Source organism: Rattus norvegicus, chromosome Y, assembly GCF_036323735.1.
Source record: "Rattus norvegicus strain BN/NHsdMcwi chromosome Y, GRCr8, whole genome shotgun sequence".
Lineage (NCBI taxonomy): Eukaryota > Metazoa > Chordata > Mammalia > Rodentia > Muridae > Rattus > Rattus norvegicus.
The window spans coordinates 13,227,837-13,252,039 of NC_086040.1; the positions used below are offsets into that span (position 1 = coordinate 13,227,837).

Genomic DNA, 24,203 nt, shown 5'->3' on the forward strand with positions numbered 1-24,203 from the left:
TTATATAATTAATGGTCCCAGTTTCTTCTCAGGTAATGACAACATCCTCCAGTGAGACTGGCAGGATATCGGGATGCCCACCTCTTTCAGCTGGGTATTATAGTCTGTAACTCTCCCTTTGCTTCCAGACTGCAGATTACTTAATCTGCATAAGCACAAATGAACGGGTCAGTTGAGCAATTATGGGATTTTGTTTTAGGACCTGTCATGGAAGGATAGTTTCTTTCAATACACCTAGGATTCTTCCTACAAATCTGAAAGATAGTCCAACTACCTTTTGTATATGGACGAGGACTTTCAAAAAGGAGATATTCTTCTGGTAAACAGAAACAATGTTTTCTTTGTTAGTGTAAGGAAGTCTAATTGTGTCTCATTCTTAGAAGAGATCATGGTTGCTTTCAGTTTATGCAAGAGGTCTCATGCCAGAAGGAAACAGGAAGAAGTGGAGACAATCTGACATGATCAATAACAGGTGATTTATTATCCCCTTGCCAATGTTAATGGAATGTTTGCTGCTTCAGAGACATTAAGGGAGATTTCCTTTTGCTACTTTGAATGTTATCTTCTGATCAGGTAATTTCATAGTAGATTATTGAGGACTGAATATGTCAATCCAGTGACCAGTAAGAACTCAATCGCTTTTCCACAATTTTTAGTTTTACAGTAGGCTCCTGGAGAATAGTAGCCTGGGCCCCATTACACTTCTAACTGTAGTACTCAATTTACCTTTTACTTCCAGTTACAGGACTTATTTTTTCAATGTACACTTTATTTGCAGGAGGCATGTTTGTCTTTCTCCAATGGTTGCTTGGTAGTCTCCTGGCTCTTTTCTTGTTTGTTTCACAAAACTTGTTTATCATTCAGTTTTACTGTTAGGATTGCTACTAATGGCCTTGGTAAGTCACTTGTCCTCCTGGCTCTCAATCAAGTCTCTTTTACTGCTCATTTTAAGCTACCACTAACCACTGAGGCTCATCCATACCTGCACATCCCTCTAATTATTTTACACCAAATATCTGGTGCCAACTGACTGACAAAAGCACTTTTGAACATCTGCCTATGTCCATGGCCTCTGGGACTATTGGTGTAGATATATGATGAGTCCATAGAAATTATATTAGATAAGAATGTTGTTCTGATGTACCCTGTTTGAACTCACTTACATTTTACACGTTTTCTGGCCTCTGAGCTGCTGAGTGGAGCTCAGCCAGAAAGTCTGGCAATAGATGACCAGCACCACAGTATCTTGGTAAAGGTCAGAATCCTAAGGGAGATGTGTGGAATGGAAACAGACTATCAAAAAATTATTTTTATCAGTCAGAGATCCATATATGGATTCAGTACCACGTTTTTACATTCCAACATTTTTCAGTCCATTTCTTCTGATATGAACAGGTCGGCCAGTAACTGTTGGCAATCATTGTCAATGTGCTGATCAACATAAAAAACATTTTTTAAGATAGATGTGAGTTAGTTTTCTCAGAGAAATAGGGTTTCTATGTGCTCTCGTAGTATTGGTCACTTGTTCTGAAGGAAATAAATATCATAACTCAGGATAGGGCTTCCTTACTCAGATCAGTGAGAAAGATCAGAGGCTAATTGGAGGCAAATAATTGCAGGAACTACAGAGATTTAAGCCATATTCGTGTGTTCAGGCCACAAGGAGCATAGATAGTTCAACTGTAGGTATGCAAGTAGACACTTCAGGAGAAAAAGAGGAAAGGGTTCTCTGCATGGCTGATGCACAGCATTATGTCACCAATCCTAAAGAGAAGGAGGATAGGTTAGTTCTTTCTAATGTTAATAGATGTGTAGAATTTTTAATGTTTTTTCACTTGAGGCTTGGTTACTGCAAGACTGATATAATTTATTTATTTATTTATTTTATTAACTTGAGTATTTCTTATTTACAATTCGAGTGTTATTCCCTTCCACGGTTTATGGGCCAAAATCTCCCTATCCCTCCCTTTCCCCTCCCCATCTTCCCCCATTGCCACCCTCCCCCCAACAATCACGTTCACTGGGGGTTCAGTCTTAGCAGGACACAGGGCTTCCCCTTACACTCGTGATCTTACTAGAATATTCGATGCTACCTATGAGGTCAGAGTCCAGGATCATTCCATGTACAGTCTTCAGGTACTGGCTTAGTCCCTGGAAGGAAACTTCATATTCATCAAAGGAAAAATCCACAAAGATGATCTCTCAATCCTATATATCTATGACCCAAATACAAGTGCACCTACATATGTAAAAGAAACATTAATAAAGCTCAAAACACACATTGCAACTCACACAATAATAGTAGGAGATTTCAACACCCCACTCTTATCAGTGAACAGATCATGGAAAGAGAAATTAAACAGAGACGTAGACAGACTAAGAGAAGTCATGAACCAAATGGACTTAACAGATATTTATAGAAGATTCTATCCTAAAGCAAAAGGATATACCTTCTCAGCTCCTTATGGTGCTTTCTCCAACATTGACCATATAATTGGTCAAAAATCGGGCCTCAACAGGTACAGAAAGTTAGAAATAATCCCTTGAGTGCTATCAGACCACCATGGGCTAAAGCTGGTCTTCAATAACAATAAGGGAATAACGCCCACATATACGTGGAAGTTGAACAATGCTCTACTCAACGATAACCTGCTGAAGGAAGAAATAAAGATAGAAATTAAAGACTTTTTAGAATTTAAGGAAAGTGAAGGTACAACATACCCAAAATTATGGGACACAATGAAAGTTGTGCTAAGAGGAAAACTCATAGCTCTGAGTGCTTGCGGAAAGAAACAGGAAAGAGCATATGTCAGCAGCTTGACAGCACACCTAAAAGCTCTAGAACAAAAAGAAGCAAATACACCCAGGAGGAGTAGAAGGGAGGAAATAATCAAACTCAAAGCTGAAATCAACGAAGTTGAAACAAAAAGGACTATACAATGAATCAACAGAACCAAAAGTTGGTTCTTGGAGAATATCAACAAGATAGATAAACCCTTAGAAAGACTATCGAGAGGACACAGAGAGTGTGTCCGAATTAACAAAATCAGAAATAAAAAGGGAGACGTAACTATAGATTCAGAGGAAATTCAAAAAAAAACATCAGATCTTAGTATAAAAGCCTATATTCAAGAAAACTTGAAAATCTTCAGGAAATTTACAATTTTCTAGACAGATACCAGGTATACCGAAGTTAAATCAGGAACAGATATACCAGTTAAACCACCCCATAACTCCTAAGGAAATAGGAGTCATTAAAGGTCTCCCAACCAAAAAGAGCCCAGGTCCAGATGGGTTAAGTGATTAATTTATTTATTTTTATTTACATTTTAATTGTTACTCTCTTTACCTTTTTCACCTTCTGGAACCAACTATCTTATCCCTCTTCCCCTGCTTCTATGAGGGAGCTCCTTATACACCTATCCACCCATTCCCTCCCACCTCCATTCCCTGACATTCCCCTACTATGAGATATTGAGCCTTGACAGGACAAAGGACCTCTCCTCCCATTGATGCCTGACAAGTCCTTCTTCTGCTACATAGGTGGCAACAGTCATGGGTCAATATCTGTGTAACCTTGGGAGTGGTTTGTTCCCTGTTATTTCCTGGGGGAAGGTTATTTTTAAAGTTATCGCAGATATAATTTTAAGGAAACAGGTGCAAGTCAGAGAGGAACCTGTCATTATACACCTAAGGACACATCTCTGTAAGGAAACTAATTAGAATGACCAGGAGTGCTTATGACACCCAGCAATATGTCTCCTGTTTTCCAGTGGTTTTATGTCCCTGCACTCAGCCATTCAATGTCAAAAAAAAAAAAACACTCTAACATATAGAATCCATACACAATTCCTTGTCTTTATAGGTTTTCAGGAAATAGTAAAGATAATATGCCAAAGGAGTGAGCTGCTTATTAGATTTAATCCATAATTCTCAATTCACAATGACAAATAGCAGAATGATCAGGAGAGACAGAGATAGACAACACTTGAACAAATAAATTAATATAAGAGGCAAATTAATGATGGCTAAAATACACTCATACACTTGGGTAAAGGGTCATTTGGTGACATCTCACTAGAACCTTGATGTCTTTTACCAGCAGCAAAATTTGACCATCACTATGAGTTCAAACAGAAGGTGCTATATCCAGTATTGCTTCTGGAAATGACTAAATAGTTCGCAATTTCTATAAGAAATTTAGACCAGAGTATCAGAGAGGCCTCAAACTCTGATTTGAGTTTCTTTGCTTGGTTCCTAGTGAAATGATTCAGGTTGCTCTCTTGGAAGAAATCTACACACATCAGGGTCAAAGTCCATGATTAAATGTATTAGTTGCTCAAATTGGTTAGAATTACAAATAGATGATGTTGTGGCTTCACAATATTATAGGGTAAAAATCGAAAGACCACTCAATATGACCAATGCTTGGAGGGAAACATTTTCAATAGACTAATTCTAAATGGAAATTACCAGATTTCATTTAAAGACAAAGTATACAAGAAAAAAAACACATCCTGGTTGACTGATGCAGGGGGAAACAAGAATGCAGTTTAACAAGAGTAAAGAACATGCAGTTAACTAGGTCATTTTGACTCTCATTTTCTAGAAGAGAGTTGTGTGCTCTCTCAAAAAACTTTTCAGGACAAGAGGTAGAAACCAGAGACAGCTTCATGTGGGAAAAGGTGGAGAAATCTTTGCCCACATACTCAATGTAAAAAGAAAATAACTAAACCCAGGCAAAATTTCAAAGGATTCAAATCCATCAGGTATGGAGATTGGTATCTAATGAGGTGCTTCTTATGGGTGAAGAAAATAGGACAGGGTAGTGAAGAAGGTATTTTACACATGGTAGTCTTTATAACCATAACCAGTTGTAGAAAAATGATTAATAATTGAAATCAATAATTCCTTCGTATTTTGTTAACAAAGTGTTTCTATAGGTTTTTGTGTTTTCTTTCATCAATTTGTCAAGCAATATAATATCAATTAAGACAATACCAAAGGTTTTGATATTCGTTTCAAATTTGAGATCCTAAAAGAATGTGTCGTAGAACACATTTCCAACGATTCTAATATATATATATATATATATATATATATATATATATATATATATATATAATGTGTTTGAGATTGTAGACTTGATGATTATATCACATCACTATAACTATGTTTGGGTTAAATATATGTTGCATTTCTATTTGTATGTAGGATCATTCTATTTTATCAAGGCATCATTTAAGCTCTTTTTATTATTTTCTTTACAAATTATTCACAACATAAGGTAATATGATGTTGTTTCAAGTTGACAAGAAGTAGACTATTTTTGGTTGCCTACTTGACTACAACTGGAATTATCTAAAAACTATAAAATAATGGGTATACCTTTGAGGGACTTCCACTTTCATTGAAAGTGAGAAGATCTACTTCTAGTCTGAATTTTTAAAACAAAAACACACTCCTTGAATCCAGGTATTTAATTCAGCTACAATGTGTGCAATTCCTCCTATTGGAAGCCTATATAATGACATGGAAGAAATAACTTTTTGCTCTTATCCTGTTTGCTCTGTCTTTCTAGCAAGTCTATTTCATTACTGTCATTAAATCTTTTTTTGATCTTTATTAACATGAGTATTTCTTATTTACATTTTCATTATTATTCCCCTTCCCAGTTCTGAGCCAACATCCCCCTAACGCCTCGCTCTCCCCTTCTATATGGGCTTTCGCTACTAACCTTCCCCCCATTATCACCCTCCCCCCCAACAATCACGTTAACTGGGGGTTCAGTCTTAGCAGGACCATGGGTTTTCCCTTCCACTGGTGCTCTTACTAGGCTATTCCTTGCTACCTATGAGGTTGGAGCCCGGGATCATCCCATGTATAGTCTTTAGGTAGTGGCTTAATCCCTGGAAGCTCTGGTTGGTTGGCATTGTTGTTCATATGGGGTCTGAGGCCCTTCAATCTCTTCCAGATCTTTCTCCAATTACTTAAACGGGGGTCCCGATCACAGTTCAGTGGATTGCATTGCTGGCATTCGCCTATGTATTTTCTGTATTCTGGCTGTGTCTCTCAGGAGAGAACTACAACCAGTCTGTGTCACCCTGCATTTCTTTGCTTTAACCATCTTATCTAATTGGGTGCCTGTATATGTATTGGCCACATGTGGTGCAGGCTCCGAATGTGTGTTCCTTCTCCATTTGTTCTAAATTTTGCCTCCCTATTACCTGCCAAGGCCATTCTTGTTCCCCTTTTAAAGAAGGAGTAAAGTATTCACATTTTGATCATCCATGTTGAGTTTCATGTCTTCTCTGCATCTAGGGTAATTCAAGCATTTGGCCTAATAGCCACTTATCAATGAGTGCATATCATATGTGGTTTTCTGTGATTAGGTTACCTCACTCAGGATGATATTTTCTAGTTTCATCCATTTGCCTATGGATTTCATAAAGTCATTGTTTTTGATAGCTGAATAGTATTCCGATTTGTAGATATACAACATTTTCTCTATCCATTCTTCTGTTGAAGGGCATCTGGTTTCTTTCCACCTTGTGACTATTAAAATAAGGCTGCTTTAAACATAGTGGAGCATGTGTCTTTTTTTATATTTTGGGGTTTCTTTTGGTTACATGCCCAAGAGGGGTATTTCTTGGTCCTAAAGTACTGTAATGTCCAACTTTCTGAGGAACCTCAAGACTGATTTCCAGTCTGCAATCCTACCAACAATGGATGAGTTTTCCTCTTTCTCCACATCCTCGCCAGAATTTGCTGTCATCTGACTTTTTGATTTTAGCCATTCTGACTGGTGTGAGGTGAAATCTCAGGGTTGTTTTGATTTGCATTTCCCACATGGCTAAAGATGTTGAACATTTCTTTAGGTGTTTCTCAGCCATAAGCCATTCCTCAGCTATGAATTCTTTGTTTAGCACTGAATCCTATTTTTTAATAGGGTTACTTTTCTCCCTGCGGTCTAACTTCTTGAGTTCTTTGTATATTTTGGATATAAGCCCTCTATCTGTTGTAGTATAGGTAAAGATCTTTTCCCAATCTGTTGTTTGCCGTTTTTTCCTAACCACAGTGTCCTCTGTCTTACAGAAGTTTTGCAGTTTTATGCGATCCCGTTTGTTGATTCTTGATCATAGAGCATAAGCCATTGGTATTTTGTTCAGAAAATTTTCTCCAGTGCCCACATGTTCAAAGCTCTTCCTCATATTTTCTTCTATTAATTTAAGTATATCAAGATTTAAGTAGAGGTCCTTGATCCACTTTAACCTGAGCTTTTAACAGGGGGATAAGAATGACTCAATTTGCATTCCTGTATATGCTGACTTCCAGTTGAACCATTTCTTGAAGATGCTGCATATATATTTTTTGCAATTGGATGGATTTAACTCCTTTGTTAAAGCCCATGTGAGTATAGGTGTATGGGTTTATATCTGTTTCTTCAATACTTTTCCATTGATCATACTGCCTGTCCTTGTATGACATCATACAATTTTTATCACTATTGCTCTGTAATATGACTTGAGGTCAGGAATGGTTATTCCCCCAGGACTTCTTTTATCCTTGTGGATAATTTTTGTTATCCTGTGTTTTTGTTATTCAAAATGAATTTGTAAATTGCTCTTTCTAACTCTGTGAAGAACTGAGGTAAAATTTTGATGTGGATTTCATTGAATCTGGAGATTGCTTTTGTCAAGTAGCCACTTTTCAATTTTAAACCTGCCAGGCCATTTTCATGGTATATATTTCAATTTTTTGAGACCTTCTTCAATTTCCTTCTTTCAGACATTTGAAATTGTTGAAATACAGATTCTTTGTTTGCTTGTTCAGAGTCACACTGTGGTTTTTGCATTATTTGTGGCTACTGTGAAGGGTGTCATTTTTCTAACTTATTTCTCAGACTCTTTATCCTTTGATAGAGGAAGCCTACTGATTTGTTTGAGTTAATTTTATTTCAAGTCACTTTGCTGAATTTGTTGATCACGCTTAGTAGTTCTCTGGTTGAGCTTTTCAGGTCATTTAATTATACTATCATATGATCTGAAAATAGTGATATTTTGACTTCTTCATTTCGAATTTCTATCCCTTTGACCTCCTTTTGTGGTCTGATTGCTCTGGCTAGGACTTCAAGGAGTATATTCAAATAGTAGGGAGAGAATGTGTAGCCTTGCCTATTTCTTTGATTTAGTGGGATTGCTCAAGTCACTCTCCATTTCGTTTAATGTTGGCAACAGGTTTGCTGTATATTGCTTTTACTATGTTTAACTATAGGCCTTCAATTGCAGTTCTTTCCTAGACTTTTAACATGATGTGGTGAAGAATATTGTCAAATGCTCTCAGCATTTGATGAGATGATCACGTGGTTTTATTCTTTGAATTTTTTCATATAATGGATTTCTTTGTTACGTTTCCATACATTTAGCCATCCTTGCACTCCTGCGATGAAAATACTGGATCATCCCATAAGGGTTGTTTCGGTGTGTTCTTGGATTCAGTTTGTGAGAACTTTGTAGAGTATTTTCTCCTCAATATTCATAAGGGATTTTTTTCAGAAGCTGTCTTTCTTTGTTGCAATTCTTATATGGTTTATGTATAATCATATTTGTGGCTACATAGAACAATTTCGGTAGTGTTCCTTCTATTTCTGTGGCTGTTTTGTGGAATAGTTTAGACAGTATTGCTGTTAGGGTTCTATGAAAGTCTTTTACTATTCTGCACAAAACCCATCTGGTCCTGGGCTTTTTTTCATTGGGAGATTTTTAATAACTGCTTCTATTTCTTTAGGAGTTGTGGGATTGTTTACACAGGTTAAATTATCCTGATTTAACTTTGGTACCTTGTATTTGTGTAGAAAGTTTATCCATTTCCTCCAGATTTTCCAGTTTTGCTGAATATGGGATTTTGAAGTAGGATGTGATGATTTTTTTTAATTTCCTCAGTATCAGTGATTATGTCTCCTTTTTATTCCTGATTTTGTTACTTTGAATAAACACTCTGTGCCCTCTGTTTAGTCTAGCCAAGGGTTTATCTATCTTGTTGATTTTTTCAAAGAACCAGATCTTGGTTTTGATGATCCTTTGTATGGTCCTTTTTGTTTCTACTTGTTTGATTTCAGCCCTGAGTTTGATTATTTCCTACCTTCTATTGTATTTGCTTTTGTTCTGTTCTACAGATTTTAGGTGTGCTGTCCAATTGCTAATATATGCTCTGTCCAGAATTTTTTTTGGAGGCACTCAGAGTTTCGAGATTTCATCTTAGCACTGCTTTGATTGTGTACCATAATTTTGTGCCTTCATTTTTACTAAATTCAAAAAAAATCTTTAATTTATTTCATTATACTTCCATGACCAAGTTATCTTTGAACAAAATTTTGTTCAACTTCCATGTATGTGTGGGCTTTCTCTAATTATTTTTCTTATTGAAGACAAACCTTAGTCTTCTTGTATCTGTTGAGGCCTCTTTTGAGACTGACTATATGGTGAATTTTAAAGAAGCTACCATGAGGTCCTGAGAAGAATGTGTGTGTGTGTGTGTGTGTGTGTGTGTGTGTGTGTGTGTGTGTTTGTGTGTGTACGTTTGTTTTAGGATGAAATGTTCTATAAATATTTCTTAAATCCATTTGTTGAATGACTTTTGTTAGTTTCTCTATGTGTCTTTGTTTCTGTTTCCATGATTTGTCCATTGATGAAAGTGTGGTGTGGAAATCTCTTACTATTATCATGTGAGATGCAATGCGTTCTTTCATCTTTAGTAAGGTTTCTTTTATAAATATAGGAACCCTTGCATTTACAGCATTTATATTGAGAATTGAGAGTTCATGGTGGTGGATTTTTCCTTTGATGAATATGAAGTGTCCTTCCTAATTTTTATGGATATCTTTTAGTTGATCGTTAATATTATTTGATGTTAGAATGACTACTTCAGCTTCTTTCTTTGAACCATTTCATTGGAAAATTGTTTTCCATCATTTCACTCTGAAAAATATCCTGTATTCAGCAAAATGTTGGGTCCTCTTTATATATCTTTTCTGCAGTTAGTCTATTTCTTTTTTGGGGGGAATTGAGTCCATTAACGTTAAGAGATATTAGGTAGCAACAATTATTGTTTTCCATTATTTTTTGTTGTTAGAGCTGGAGTTATGTTTGTGTGGCTATCTTCTTTTGGGTTAGTCAAAATTACTTTCCTGAGGTTTTGGGTGTATTTTCTCACCTTGTGTTGAAGTTTTCCATCTACTATCCTTTTTAGAACGATATTGTGTAAATTTTGTTTTGTCATGCAATATCTTTGTTTCTCCATCTATGCTATTTGAGATTATTGCTGAATATAGTAGACTGATTTGGTATTAACTAACCCTCTCAGGGTTTTTTGTCATATATGAACAGGATCTTCTGGCTTTCATTTTCTCTGGTACGAAGTCCGGTGCCATTCTGATAGTTCTGCCTTTATTGTTTCCTTGACCCTTTTCTCTTACTGCTTTTAATATTTGTTCTTTGCTTTATGTATTTGGTGTTTTCTCTATTATGTGAGAGGTGGACTTTCTTTTCTTCTCCAATCTATTTGGAATTCTGTATAATTCTTTTAATATTTATGGGCCATTTCCTTATTTAGGTTCTGGAAGCTTTCTTCCATAATTTTGGTGAATATATTTATTGCCCCTTTAACTTGATAATCTTCCCTCTCTTCTACACTTACTATCCTTAGGTTTGATCCTGTCGTTGTACCTCAGATTTACCTCAGATGTTTTGTGTTAGGGGCCTTTTGTGTTTCACATTATCTTAGATGGTTGTTTCAATATTTTCTAAGGTATCTTCTGACCCTGACATTTACTCTTCAATCTCTAGTATTCTTTGGGTATTGCTTCAACTCCTACCTATGTTTTCTATATTTAGGGTTTTCTCCCTTTGTGCCTTTTTATTGTTTCTATTTCCGTTTTTAGGGTCTGGATTATTTTGTACATTTCCTTCACCAGTTTGGTTGTGTTTTCCTGTAATTCTTTAAGGAATTATTGTGTCTCCTTTTAATGGGCTTCTCCTTGTTTTCCTGTGTTGTCTATTTCTTTAAGGTCCTTCAAGTCTTCTAACATCACGATGAGCTGTGATTTTAAATCAAAATTTTGCTTTTCCAGTATGCTGACCCCCATCTAGGGCTTGCTGTGGTGAGGGAACTTGGTTCTGATTTTGTCAAGTGTACATGGATTCTGCTAGTTAGTTTCATAACCTTGCCTCTCGCCCTTGTTTTATCTGTGGTGTTAGCTTGTCTTGCTGTCTATGACAGTGGCTAGAGACTCCTGTAATTCTGTCTGTGGGCACTCTGGAGACTGTTTTTTTTTTTTTCAGTGGGATTTTATGTGTGAGAGAGACCTGTGTCAGATGGTCACCTATTGGCACAGGCAGAAACCAGACAGATCCTTTCCTGGACTGCTCATAGGTTCCTGGAGCTCATAGGGCTCCAGGCAGGTAATTCTTGGGCTATGAATGTGAGCAGAACTGGTGGTCTCCACTGTGCTCTCAGGACAGTTTGCACTCTGGGAATCCCACTTTCTTCCCATGTGTTGTTTTTTTTCTTTTTTCATTCATTCTTTAACTAACTAGCTTAATAAGTAATTAATGTATGCATGTATGTATGTATGTATGTATGTATGTATGTATGTATGTATGTATGTGCTGTGTCCAACCTCGACCAGCAAGGAAGACAAGACCACAGGAGAGATCTTCTTCAAGCAGTTTTACTCAGGAACCTTGATACAACCTTCTGACCTCTATGTATTCTGATTCTCTCTCCTCTGACTCTATCTCTCCTTTCTCTCTCTCTCTCTCTCTCTCTCTCTCTCTTCCTCTCTCTCTCTCTCTCCTGACTCTCTCTCTCTCTGTCTCTCTCTTCTGACTCTTTCTCTCTTCAGGGAACGCCCTGCACCACACTTAAATAGCTACCACTGGCCATTCCTAGCAAGCCACGTGGGTCATGTAGATAGGCTTTCACTATGGGGAAGCTAGCGCGCCAGGCAGACATAGCCAAATAAGGACTTGTTTACTGCAAGGAGCACTCACCATTGGGAAGGTGGAAGGCAGAAACCAGCGCCATCTTTGAGGCGCGGCATGTCGCAGCTCTCTACATGTATGTATGTATGTAGGTATGTATGTTTGTGTATATGAATGTATTAATTTATTCACTTTACATCATAGTTGCTTCCCCCTCTTGGAGTTCTCCTTTCATATATTCTTTTTTAAAGTATTAATTAATTAATTAATTTATTTATTTATTTATTTATCTTTACACTCCAGATTTTATTCCAGTTCTGTTCTATTCCCTGGAGAGTTCTACATCCCATAATGACTAAACACTGCCCACCCCATCAGACCTCTAAACTTCTTGGAGTTTCCAGTGTCTTGAGGGTTAGGAGCATTTTCTTCTCTCCACATTTCCTCCATCATTTTGAGAAAGGGTAGGATACCCTATGAATATTCAGTCACCTTGATACATCAAAAGTCTGTAGGTCTAGCTACTTCCTCTCCCACTGAGTAAAAATAACATAGCCTAGTCAGGGATGGTGCAAGGGTTGCAGCATTAGGAAGATTGAAAATCGCTCCTTTTATTTAACCACAGATAGGTATACCTACCTACATCCAAATACAGCTACATCGCAGTTACTTTGTCTTTGACTCACGGAACCTAATTGAGGAGGCAGTGGAAAGAATACCAGATCATCTACTGTAAATCATAGTCCCCTAGAAAATGACAAAAGAGACAAAAGCAATAACTGTAATATCAATGTACGTATGAACATGAAAAGGAAGAAATTTTATGTGGATCCATGTTTACACCCCCACATAAAGCAGAAAACTACCAAGAACTAGGGACAGAAGAAAATTGACCTATCTTTCAGAATCAGAGGGTTAATTACTGGCTGTAGAGTGCAATGTGCTCAACCTTGAAATCAAACACAAACCAACAAGTATTTGTCATTTTAGAGCAGTGGTTCTCCATCTTCCTAATGCCATGAATATTTAATACAATTTCTATAATAATGAGTCGCACTAAAACATTTTCAGTTTCTCCTTCCGAACTCTAATTTTGCCACTGAAGGACCAGTCCAACATGGGATCCATCCAACATGGCCACCAAACCCTGACACTATTATTGATGCCTTGTTGTGTTTGCAGACAGGAGACTATCAGGGCTGTCCCTTGTGAGTCTATACTCAGAGCTGACTGAGACAGATACTTATAGTCAATCATTGGACTGAGACACTGATCACTGACAAAGACTTAGAGAAAGGATCGAAGGAGATGAAGGTTGTGGAAATCCCATAGGAAGAAAAACAGTGTCAACTAACGTACATCGCTGAGAACTACCAAAATCTAATACACTATCCAAAGAACATTTATGAGCTGGCCTGTTTCCCCCAGCACATATGTTTCAGAGGAGAACATTGTTTGTCTCCTGTAAGAGAAGATGTGCCAAATTCTGTAGAGACTTTATGTCACGGGGAAAATTGATGCAGGAGAAGGTGAGGAATGTGTCATTGATGAGCACCAGTAATATTTGGGGGAATACACTGTCAAGGCATATGCCAGAGGCGATGGGTGAATAACTCCCAGAAAGTGGATCATGGAGAGCAAAGTTTGGAATTTAAGTAAATGAAATAATTTAATGAAAATTTTCATCCTGGTGTACTAGCCACAGGTTGACAATTTGTTTTAAAGCCTTTTGCCAAAACTTAGAATCTCATCTGACAATGTAGAAGAGAATTAACAATTTAGAGATATGCTATAAAGAATAAATTTTGAAACAAAAAAGTATAGTTTATTTTTTTAAATGGAAACCTGTAGGTTTTTTTTTTTAATTCAAATACACGTGGTCATAACTCAGGGATCAAGTGATAGTGTTGATTCTAGAAGATTCCCGAAGCCACCAAACTTCATAATCAATATTGACTCTAGGAAAAAAAAGGTTTCAAAGCTGAGAGAATCTTTGTTTTTACTTGTAAGATATTCTCTAATCTCTCATGTTAGTCATATGTTCACTGTTTAGCAGAAGAATTTTTTTTGATGAACTTACAGGCCTCCCATATGCCTTCTTCTTACAGAGATTACAGGCATTTGGCAGCAACTCCACCCAGCTTCCTAGAGAACACTTATGTATTTGTGGCTGCTGCTTTTTTTCTTCTTATGTGATTTATACATGGTATTGTTTGTTCACGTTAGGAAGTACACCTGTGCAGTGTGCAGTTTCAGGCCAGAATCAGTTAAGGATGTTTGGGTAGAAAAATTGAATGTTTACGATTAGTATGAGTTCTTGAATTTGAGCCTAAATTTGAATAGTTGAACTTAACTTTGGAGAAAAAAGAAGTAAATCAGAGAACTTATTCATAGAATTTTGGTTGTCTTTTTATTTATTTTCTTTTCCCTATAATTTTAAATCATGTATATGTTGTGGAGAGAGATTCATGTGTCCATGGGTACATGAGTATTAAAGTGGAAAATGATAACTAAGAAGTGTATTAATAGAATCTTGTGAGCCCGCTAAAAAATTCCCTTCATTACCAAACTATCTCCCCAACCCAAAACAGGAAACATTTGAAAATATTTCTATTCATATTAAAGGTACAGATGCTCACAATTACTAAATGGATCTAGCATCTCTCAGCTCAATTTTTACGTTGTTTCTCATTACCCATCCTTGCCTCATTCTTCCAACTGAGAAAATTACGATCAGGTACTGCCTTGCCTCCATTGATCATTGAGCTTCAATTATAAGGAAATTAAGAAAACACGTCCATCATATTATTTTGTGCTTAAGACTCAGTCCTTAATTTGAATCAAATTTGTCAGCAAGTTTGATGTCAATTTCTGTTGGTGAGCTAAAACACTAACCAAAGCAATTTGGGGAATTTTAGTGTTCATTTGGCTTCCTACTTATACTATGATGTAGAGAAAACTTTGTCTGGAACTATACACTACCATGGAGGAATATAAATCCCTGCTCAGCCTGCTTTTCTATACTGCCCAGGGCTAATGGACTACAGGGAGCATTACCCACATTTGTTTGTTTATCTACTGCATTGATCATTGTTCAAATAAATACCCTAAAATTAAGTACACAGTCCCTCCTCTCAAGTGACTCTAATTTGTATCAAGGTGAAAAAATTAGCCAACACAATATTTTGCTTATGCTTTATCAAATGAACCTGTGTGGATAAATGATATGAAATTCACAAAGCAGAAATAAAAAGGTAGAAAGTTAAATTAAAATCAATGAAAAATAAGAACTTGGTAAAAAAGACATCTGAGGAAGAGACTTTTGGATAGATCTTTAAAAGAATGGAGAAATGTTTTGAGAATAATTGCACCCCATGTGAATGTTCATCAAAAGTTGAACTTGGGGACAATATGCTAAATGATTAAGTACGGTTCCCCAAGAAGTTATTTAACACAGTTATGGATCAAACTAACAAACTTACTCACAGCCAGGGACGTGTGACAGTGGCAAAAAATGGGGATTACATTTTATATCTGTATGTACGACTTGTGTTAGTCTCCAACTAGAAATTTACCTCTAAAGACTAGAATTGAAAGAGTTAGAAATTATATTACATGCAACTAGAGGAAAGATGAAAGGAATAAAGATGAATGTATGCTCTCAAATGTTTTTCCTTCATCCAAGTCACAGGGAAACGTGCAACAGTTGAAGGGAAAGATCTTGAAAATCAAAGAATGAGGAAGTTGGCTGTGAATACAAATATTCTGAAAGGAGCATACGTATAACAAAAAACTTTGGGAATATGTCTCAAAAAGTACAATCTAATGAAGAATCATTACGCTGTGTATGCCTGTTTGGAAGGTAGTAAGCTCAAAAAAAATTTACCTTAAATAACAATTAACAGGGAAATATATATATATTATGCACACACACACACACACACACACACACACACACACACACACACACACACACATATATATATATATATATATATATATATATATATATATATATATATATGGGAGCATTTGTCATTGCAAAGGAAAAGAACAAAGATTTTTTTCATGTATTACCAAGTAATGAGTTATCAGAATATAAATGTATGCAAATTTAGATGTTATCTACAGCTTATATTTTAAAATGTATATGTATATAAGATACATATATGCATTCAGTAATACTGATTGATATATGAGCCCATGTGCATTGTAGGAGTGCGGGGAGAATTACAAATGATAAGTTGGAATCATGAAATATAAAGAAAAATGCAATTAAATTACAGCCTCAAAAATAAAGTATCAAATCAGAGTTAAAAATAAAGGAACAAGCAATATTTTGTGAAAAATTACGCCGTACATCACCAAATAATGTTGGCAAATAGCAATGGGTTTGTGTTTGTATTTAACTCTTTGTGTATGTAATATTAAACTGAATAGTATTTTGTTACTCCTATTTTGATACAATGTGTAATGAGATTCTTCATGTAAAGTGACTTATTTGTTCCTCGACTTCGGTAACCTAATAGTGATAAAGTTATTGTGCATTACAATATTTTCATTATTGTTTTTTCGCACTGAAAGAAACACATTTCATAGTGAAATGCTGCTTTCATTTAACATTCAGGAGCCTTATAGATCAGACATAATCTGAACATCACAATACTTTTCATATACTGTACTCTTCTTAGTATGTTATTGGATATTCTGAATATCTTCATAGTACATTTTAACGGTATTCCAGTAAGTCAGGACTCTGTGATATCCATCAAGAATATCCAAAGCTGTAACTGTGCTCCACACTGTACTATGATTCAACCTTGTTTCTGTTTTTAAATCAATGCCTTTTATTGCATCAGTGATCTAAGATACTCCTATTCCCATCTAAGGCAAATTATTAATTTGCTGATGTCTTAGTTTCTGTTGCTGTAACAAAACACCATGGTCAAAAGGTTATGAGACAAGTGTTATTTCCTTCTATCTCTTGGCCACATATAATTGAACAATGCCAAGATAAGAACATGGATGCAAGGAATCATCAATAGTCCATGGAATAATGCTGATTACTGGCTTTATCTCCATCCTATCTACAGTCTTCTTCCTTATTATTCCCAGAACAACTTGCTTGGAGTTGGCATTGCCTAGAGGCAGCAGGGTCACTTTATAATAATCCTTAATTAGGAACATGCCTTAAACACATAACTACAAGTCAAAGTGATAGTAGCTATTCCTCAATTGATATTTCCTGTTCTCAATATGTTTAGGTTTGTGAGAGCTCATTTGCCACCAAATCTTACTAATTGGTATCATTTTAAGCAATACTGCCCTGCAGTTTAAATGTTGTCTGTAGGTATACTGCTTAAACTTTTTTTATGATTAAGGAATACCTTTGTTAAGACAAAGTAAAACAGATAAGTTGAGTATCATCTAATATTTTGAAAGTATCAAACTTTTGATAAAGCAATTTATCTTTTTATTTCTGAAGAAAATTTAAATCTGGTCAAACTAAAAGAACATAACATTTGGGAGAAAGATACAACCTAGCAACACTGTACTAGAAGCCAAAATAGAGAAAACCTCCACAATTATCATAACCTTCCCCCGCCTGCTGTGGTAGACAGGGAGGAAGGTGATCCAGACACTGTAGAACACCAACATACTGAATGTTAGGAAGTTGTCTTCATTGAATCTGTCAGGAAGGTTCCTAGCCAAGAAAGCCACAGTGAAACTCCCCAGACCCAAGGAACAGCCCAAACATTCCAAGACAATGTAGAAGGCAATGATAGTGTTTTTTTTTTTTTTTTTTTTTTTTTTTTTGCAAATAATGATGACCTTCCCATGTTCTGATAGTATATCTCTGTCAATAAAGGGAGGACATGTCACCAACTAGATACCACAGAGAGCTAGTTGGATTAGTATCCAAATGGGAAATGAGAAAGTTATTTGCCCCTGTTATCATCATTCTTCTTATCCTTTTCCCTGGAGTAGTGAGCTTGAAATCTGTAACCACAGTTATTGTTTTGGCCAACACGGCGGAAAAAACCACTGTGAAAAATACTCCAAAAGTGGTCTGCTGTAAGATGCACGTGGTCTGGTTGAAATGTCCAATGAAGAACAATGAGCAGAGAAAACAGAAAGCTAGAGAGATGAGCAGGATGTAGCTGAGAATGTGGTTATTGGCTTTCATAATGGGAGTATCCTTGTACTTCACAAAAGTGACTAGAACTCGAATTGTGATGGCTGAGAAGGACAGGGCCATGCAGCCTAGAGCCATCCCCAGTGTATCTTCATAAGCTAGAAATGACACAGTTCTTTGGAGGCACTGTGTTTGCTCTAAATTGACGTATGAATCATCTGGACATCACACACACTGTTCCATATCTGCTGGCAAACAACGACAAACCCTTATATATTATCATATTCTGTAGTTAATATTTTTGTTTGTATTATTCAGAGGATATATAAATAAATAATTTGATTTTGAGCATCTACTACATTTCTTACTGATATAGGGACCATTAACTTAATATGGATTTCTGTTCACCTATGCTTTTAGATGGAAAAGATTATCATCACAGAGAATGGAACAAAAGTGCTTATTAAACCAAGAAGAAAGAAAAATGTGATTAATAATATTTATAATCTCAGGTTATATTATTCTTCAAACCATAAATTTACTACAGACAGACAAAATAATGTGCAGATATAGTTGTTGATGCCATTTCATGTAAGACACTATGTACTGTGCTTTGAGAGTTGTGCACTGTGTCTGTACCTATGCATAGGCACCAGAGCATATAATTACTTATGCAAAACCCATTCACATAAGGGAATATTGTCCTTGAAGAAGACCAAAGATAGATCTCAAGGATCTGTGCATATCCCTCTTGTTGTATAATCTCTTTTTTCCCAACTACACAGTCCAAGGTTATGGATATTGATGGATACGGTGTGAAGGTTATGGGTATTGATATTCATCCTTTTTTCCTTAGGTAGACAGTGATTACTGATAAGCACTATCTCATGTGTTGCTGCATTCTTGAAATATCTACCCTTGTTCAAACTTTTAGAAGAAGTCTTAATCCTTTAAGCCGTGTAAGTTATTAAAATATATTTCATTAAAGAACAACTGTTATCCTGAGCATCTGGTCTTTGTCAGGCACTAAGCTGTGTTATAGAGAGAAAGATTGTGTACTGACAATGTAGTCAAGATTCTTTGTACAAACGATCAAAGAAGAATAAAGATCTGCAAAGATTATGGTTAAAATTATTGTTTTTAAAAGTGTTACACTGGGTTGGGTATTTAGCTCAGTGTTAGGGCGCTTGCCTAGCAGGAGCAAGGCCATAGGTTCCATTTCCAGCTCCGTAAATAAGAAAAGAAAAAAAAGTGTTACACATGTATGATACCCTAAACATTTTCTGCATAATATAAAATCAGTAGTCACTATATTATGAGAAAAATGAGATTTTTGTATAAGAAATTGCAGTTTATTTCCTAGGGTGCAAAATATATTGACATTATTCAATCATTATATTCTGAAAACTGGAGTTTTAGGTATTCATCTAGGCCATATCATATTTCTAGTTTTGAAAGAGACTATATTTTTTGTCTATATTTAAAAAAGTATTTTCAATATTTTATTGAACAATTTTATCCTTCATGCAGGCATGTACCTTTATCGCTGGAACCGTCGTTATCTGGGCACTGTACACAATCAAAGCAGCAGTCTCCACTTTCATTCTGATGGATTTTCCTGAATCCAGCAGTACATGTCACACTACACGTGGAGCAGGGAACCTGAGGCAATGCACACACACACATACACACACACACACACATACACACACAAACGCACACACACACACACAAAAGTGTGTGTCAGTGCAGTTAATGTATATATAATATATACAATGACCCATAGATTGATTGATATGACATTGTCTGTCTTGGCTATAAATATTCCCCTGATTATTTATTATCATATATTACTTTCCAGTGCACTGGAATTTACACAATATTTACCATATCATGTAATATTATATGTAGCATGTCAGTTATAGCAATAAAATTTTTTTTCTTCTTAAACTAATTAATAGAAATGAAAGGTTTATTTGGCATCCGTTTCTCTCTCAAGATTTATAAGTAAAAAATAAATTAGAGCAGTGAGTTGTATTGAGAGAGAAGGTAGGCTACACCAAGAAAGAGTTGTTCAAATGAATAAGAACAAAGTATGTTATGTAAGACTCTCATACAATTAATGGACTTTTTCTAAGTTTAAATGAAAATCTTGAATCTCCATTCCATTCCCCTCCCTCAGCTTTTATGAGGGAGCTTCAACACCAACCTTCCCACTTTGGCATCACTACTCTAATATTCCCCTATGCTAGGGCATCCAACTTCCACAAGATCCCTCCCACTGATTACAGAAACAGCAATCTTGTGCAGAGGAAGGGAAACTGGGAATGGGAATAACATTTAAAATGTAATAAAGTATATTGAACAATAAAATATATAAATTAAAAGTAGCATTTGGTCTTCATCGCATGTTTACTGTTTCAGTGCCTCATGTTTTAAATTTATATAGATTGAAAAAATAACCATTGTGGCATATCTACCAATGTTCCTACTGTGGCCCATTCCAAGTCTTCAGATATATGAAGTTGTTGACTCTGTGTGAAATAAGGAAAATAACTTCCTATTTTGACTTTTAATCCAAGGCCTTGTGGAAAATTACAAATGATGTAAATGTCATATTCTACACACTGATTTTCTCTGTGATTCATGTTTACCAGTTCTCCAACGGGGTTACTGAATACACTGGTTTTCACTGAGGAAGCCACCTAAATGAGATGCATCATTAGATGATTACATATGCATATCAATGTAGGCAATGCTGAATTGAGAATGTACCATATTTTTTTAATGTCTTTCCAACAAGACAGGTGTATGAAACTAATCACATGTAGTAAAATAGATTATACCTCCTGAATCATTAAAAATTAATATACTTATTAATGTTTGATTTTAAAACATGCTCGAAAAAATAATTACCAGAAAACAAGTAACATGGTGTGTGTGTGTGTGTGTGTGTGTGTGTGTGTGTGTGTGTGTTTATGTGTGTGTGTGCATGTTTGTCAAAATATTATTTAGGAACTGAAGCCACCTATGTAAGAAATAAGTAGAAATCTAAAATTCTAGAAGTTGTGGAAATAAAGAATGGTAGTAGGTATTTTATATGCATACTGTATACATATATGAAATAAACAGAAACTTAATAAAATGTGTACTCATAGTCATTTGCGATTTCATAAATAATTATTAATTTAAAAGAATAACTATTAATCAAAGCACATGTACTTATTCTTGAGAAACAATTCTTGACAAAAATTTTCTACCCTAATCAATACTTAAGGTTTTCACTAATCTCCTATTTTAAATTTGACGTCATGTGGAAAAATTTTGAAACACATTTTCACAAAATACACTGATATTCATAAAAATATATTGTCTCCTATTAAAAGATCACTGTGCATGATATATATACATGTAAAAGATTCATTTGAGAGTTTTGCAGTGTTGAGATCTTCAGTCTAATAGAATAATCTCTAAAATATATGTGAGCTTCTCAGGGGCGTGAGAGAGCATATTGATATATCTAATTATAATGAATACATGAAGCTTTACCTGCTGACAGTCAATGAACAATCCTTTGGCTTTTGCCAATTTCTGAGTACTGTACTTGTTGTAAAATGAATTCATGGTAAGAGTGGGCCACAGCATACACAACATTATACAAATTGTAACCATCTTCACTCAGGACCATGTCAAATGTGCGCTGTGCTAAGCAATGTATTGTTGAAAGTAAAATAATCCATTTTAACATTGTTCTTTGAGATTGCACAGTTAAAATGATTCCACACCAGCATAGACTGTGAAATGTCTACTGGATTCTTAGACGTGTTTATTGTTTGCATAAAATTTCTGAATTCAGCAACGTCACTGTGGTGGTGTACAAAAAGGACAATCCCATGAAAGTAATCAAAGCTGAAATCTTGTATATTTGTGATAACATCCCATTGCGAGGTTGTGATACAGATTCTCTGAGCACCTAAGTTTCCCCATCTCCTATAGCTGACTTCTAGAGTAGAGTTCATTTCATCATAACTGATAACAATTTTTGCTTTAGATGTCATAAGTTGTTGGTCATAAACCTTAACCCTTGCCATGTATAGTTGCATGTTTTCTGGGATCATATTCACAAAAGCTAAACAGACCGCATGCCTTTGCATTTCTTTTCTCAAGTCTGAGAGAAACTGAGTACCTTGGTCATCATCTGTAATGGCCATTCCTATCCAATTCCATTTACAATGAACATCAGGGATGTCATGCCATGGGACAAACACTTGTCCTTTGATGCCAACTGATGGACATAGGGAAACTTGTCATTGCCACTCAGGTTAGGGTTAAATGGTCCAAAGAAGATCTGAAAAGTCTGTAAGAGAGGATGAATTATCCCCTGAGAAATATTATTGTTAGGATGTTTGGAGTCATGTACAATTAATGTTACTCACCATTCATAACTTAGTTTAAGGATAGAATGATTATATTACAAATATTATATATTTTCCTATTATATTCAAGACTATTCTTCACAAGTCTGAGTATTCAGTTTTGCCTGTTAGATCAGGAATTTGAACAACAGATTATTAATATATATATATATATATATATATATATATATATATATATATATATTTGTGTGTGTTTATGTATGTGTGTGTGTGTGTGTGTGTGTTGTGTTCGTGTGTGTAACAGCATACTCAAAAATGTGTGGGGTCCAAGTTTTCTTGTAGGCACATGTAAAGGTAGTTTTAAAGTTAATTCATACAGTGTCTCACATTCTTACCTTTGGAGCTTTGGAATTAATTGCCAGTTTTAAGAATGTTTTCCATAATGGTTCTGTAAGCTATACATACATGTTGTCTCCAATCTACAGATAAAATTAGTAAAATCCAAATCTTTGCTTGATTGTGAATATACTTAATTCACAATTCCCAATGTATCTTCACACATACCAAAAATGATTTAAAATAACAAAGACATGTTGGATAAAAGATGAGGATTCTTGTTGATCTCATCAGTAGCAAAAAAACATAACCAGAAAAAACTCCTATTTTCTTTCTGGTATTCAAAAACTAAGCATAGTGATGATTAAAGAGGTGTTAGAAACGTAAAATTTCAATTGTACTATGATAAATATATTTGTCCTCCTAGATTTTCTCTGTTATATTGATCAAAAAAGTAAAAGAAATAGTAAACATCAATATCATACTGTTAATAAGTTTAATATGTGACTGAGTATTTGCATGACTAGACCAAAAAATATTCTAGTAAAAAATAGAATGAAGCTAGGCAGGCTATTTCCCTATTCAGTGACAACTTCAGAATGACAGGAGGGGCTCATTTAAATAGTATTTTAAAGCACAATATATGTATATTCATAAGTGTATATGTAATAATAATAAGTGGAATCAAGTACAACAAACCTCCCTACTCCCACCCATATATATTTCAGTATATGAATTTATGCACAACTTTTAAGACCAAAATAAGATAACCTTTTAATAGAGGGCTTTGATGCGTGCTCAGACAGGAATCATTGACAGATATTGGAGGATAGGCAGTGGTGCAGTTTCATCGCACTTAAATTTTGCCAAAGGTGGGAAATGCGAATTCAGGGCAAATGAGAACTCATATTTCACCATATGTTATCCACAGAGTCAACAGATATTTCATTTTCCAGCTTTGTGAATTAGAACACAGTTTAGTAACACTAAGCTAAACTGTGACATATTTGAAAGTATTAAAATAGTGATAGATGTTATAATTACTTTTCAGTGGTTCCCTAGGTTACAGGGAGAAAAACACAATGGAATCTGAAAATTTTTTTTCAGAGCTATATATTTCTAATTCATGACATTTAAAGAGAGAATGTTAATGACTTACCTAAAATTAATGTAATTAAGAAGTTTATTATAAAAATTTTCTTCAATAGGTCCTTCGATTGTAAAAAGGATAAAACCACAGTCATTTTGCAAATCTCCATCATTATCTTCACTATTCTTTATCCTCCAAAAGCAACTGGGTTCAGTCAAACTGAACAAGAATAGAGAAAACTTCAGGAACCAAAAGGCAACAGTGAACCCACACAGCATCTTCAT

The 24,203-nt window shown here is 35.4% G+C and overlaps 1 pseudogene; it reads right to left on the reverse strand.

Moving 5' to 3' along the window:
* On the reverse strand, window positions 1-24,203 carry LOC134484499 (vomeronasal type-2 receptor 116-like; annotated as a pseudogene).